Below are 3161 nucleotides of genomic sequence, written 5' to 3'. Positions count from 1 at the left end.
CTTCATCATCATCATCATCATCATCGTCCTCATCTTCTTCTTCATCTTCACTTGAGGAACTTGAGCTTGAGCTTGTCTCAACTTGCTTGCCCTTCATCTTCTTTTTCTCACTACAAGCAAGAGCTTTGCCTTTGCTTGATGAAGAAGCTTCTTCTTGACCCATCTTATGTGACATTTCAAATGCCACTAACTTGCTAATGGCTATGCCCGTGGTCATGTTGCTCAAGTCCTCCATGTTGTGAAGGATGGTGATGATGCTTACATATTTATTTTGTGGTAGCACGGAGATGATCTTCCTTATGATGTCCGCATCATCTAGCTTTAATAATCCTATAGAATGGAGCTCATTGATAATTAGATTCAAACGAGAATACATATCATGAACAAGCTTATCATCATTCATAGTGAAGGAATCATAGTTTTGCTTTGCTAGACAATGTTTTTGCTCACGAACATTGCTTGTGCCGTCATGGAGCTCTTAGAGTTTTAACTAAATTTCATGTGCCATGTTTAAAGTGAATACTTAGTTAAAAACATCCATACTAAGTGATTCAAACAAGCAATTTTTAGCTCTAGCATTGAAGTGCGTTTCTTTTTCATCACTCTTTGTGGGTTTTTCAGAATTCTTGATGGGTTTCATCCCGTCACGAGTGACTCTCCATACACCCAAATCAACTGCCACAAGGTGGCAAGCCATTCTAGCTTTATAGTATGGGAAGTTAGTGCCGTCAAAGTGCGGAGGCCTAGCGGTATCCATTCCAACCACTCTAAATAGCGTCGGCTCAACGGCGGTTAAGCCAAAGGTCCAAATTGAGCCAACCTGGCTCTGATACCAATTGAAGGGACTGTGACGCCTAAGAGGGGGGGGTGAATTAGGCAACTTAAAAGTTCTAACTCTAAACTATGGCCTCTTTTTTTAACTCTAGCAAAACCTATGCAAAAGATGAACTATCTAAATGTGCAACTATGGTTTTGCTAGTGAGTTGCTATCTCTACCGCAAAACAAGTAATGTAAGCAATATAAATGCGGAAGCTAAAGAGCAAGGTAGAGATATGCAAACTCCCGTCGATGACTCTAGTATTTTTACCGAGGTATCGAGAAGCGTGCCAGCTTCCCCTAGTCCTCGTTGGAGCCCCTCGCAAGGGCCAAGCTCCCGGTCGGGTAACTCCGTGAATAGCCTCGGGCCTTCCCCACACGCAAGTGGGTCTCCGACGTGCCTTCCAGCAAGCCTCTCTGTAACACCCTAGGTGTTTGGCTTCCACTAAAGTGCATTTCATTTCATAAATATATGCATCATCTATCTCATCATGCCATTATCACTGAAACATACATATGCAACATTTGCAATTCTGTTTGTTTCATACTTGATTTGCTTGTGAATGGTAGTAGTGCAACATGTGAATGCAACATGAGTTTCTCATACCTTGAAACATGGCAACATGGTAGTAATATGACAAGTATAAAATAACAACAAAGTCATGAAACATGTGAAACATGGATTTGCAACATTAGAGTGAAATGGATTGTTTTGTTGCTTCATCACATGTGATCATTAGAAGTTGGTATAGCATTTGTGTAAAGTGGTTGATTATGGTCTAATACACCTTAACTACACTTAGGGTAATTGATGGGACATTGTTTATGTGGACCAAAATGACCAAATTGCCCTTTAGGGGAGGTTTGACTTGAAATGACCCATAGAGTGACTCTGTTTGACTGATTAAAAAGTCCAACTTAGATATCTTGCATGGCTGTGCACCCATTACCAAAGTTGTAGCCAATTTATCAAGGAACAAAAGTCTCAATATGACCATCTCATGAAAACAGCTAGAACATGTTAAAAGAGGGCCCACAAGTCATTATTGATGGTGGATTCAACACTGAAAAATGTTTCTAAGTCCTAACTGCATTTTTAGTTTGATTGAGCCAACTTTGGCTTGATGTAACTTTAGATCCATGGAGAATTAGACTATGATCCTTGAATAGAAGTTGGAGATGGAAGGTAGGGCTACAATTTTCATGTACACAGTTTTCGCTATTGATCAACGGTTTAGTCATGATAATGCGTTGAGGTTGCACTATCAGGCTGATCATGTAACTAAATGGGAACTACAGTAACTGACAGCATTCAGAAAATGAACACCACATGGGTGACACCCATCATTGGCTGGCTAACCACGCTGCCACGCGCCGCGGGCATCCTAGCACTGCTGGCCACGACATGAGCACCCCACGCGCCTGCTCGACCGGGTCGTCAGCTCCATTTGCATCTCCTTCGCCTCCACCGCGCGTAGCGACAAGCCGCAGCGGCTCCTCCATATCTGACCGAGCTTCGCCATCACCTTGCACGCTCGCCACTACAAAAATGCATCGGCCATCTTGCCCCTAGCTTCGCCGTGATCTCTTCTCCCTCCTCCACCTTTCTGTCGGGTCGTTTGAGGCTTGGTAAGAGCGTATTCGCCATTTCTTCCACCGCCGCCATGTGGGACCTCACCGAAGTTGGCGCTCCACGTGGCCAACTGCCACCGTGGCCTTCCCATCCCCTCTTCCTTGCTTGTTTAGCTTGGTAGTGAACTCTGGAAGCTCGTATCGAGCTTAGCCACACCCTATGGGGTCGGGCCTCGCCGGAGCTGGCCAAACCGTGGCCGCGTGCCGCCATGACCGTCGTCGCTTCCTTTAGCCACGGTAATAGCTATGATTGAGGGTGTCCCTAGATGCGCATCGGTGAGGCGAACACCGTAGCACTGATGACCTCGCCGGAGCTGTCACCGGCGACGAGCTACGCCATCGTCTTTCTTCCTCCCCTGTCTGTCTCGCTGACGTGCGGGGTCCCCTTGTCAGCGGAAGCGCACAGGCGGGAGTCTGTCCTGGGCCATGCCAAGTTCTGGGCCACGCCAGCGCATGCTTCGTGGGCCACCGTGTTCCTTTGGGCCGGCCCAGCAGTAGGGTTAGGTTTTCATTTTTGTTTTGTTTATTCCTTTTCACAGATTTGTGTACATTTTCAAAAATATGTATCTCCTAGTTGGTAGATTCAAATGATGTGGTTCCAATTTTGTTGAGTTCATGATAATGTCTAGTTTATATTAAAAATATAATTTATGCCATGTTCTGTTATGAAAAATGGAGTTGTTAATTATCTCTTTTAATCATGAAGGAAATA

Source organism: Miscanthus floridulus, chromosome 5 (assembly GCF_019320115.1).
Source record: "Miscanthus floridulus cultivar M001 chromosome 5, ASM1932011v1, whole genome shotgun sequence".
In the NCBI taxonomy this organism is placed as follows: Eukaryota; Viridiplantae; Streptophyta; class Magnoliopsida; order Poales; family Poaceae; genus Miscanthus; species Miscanthus floridulus.
Note: the sequence above shows the minus strand (reverse complement) of the source record.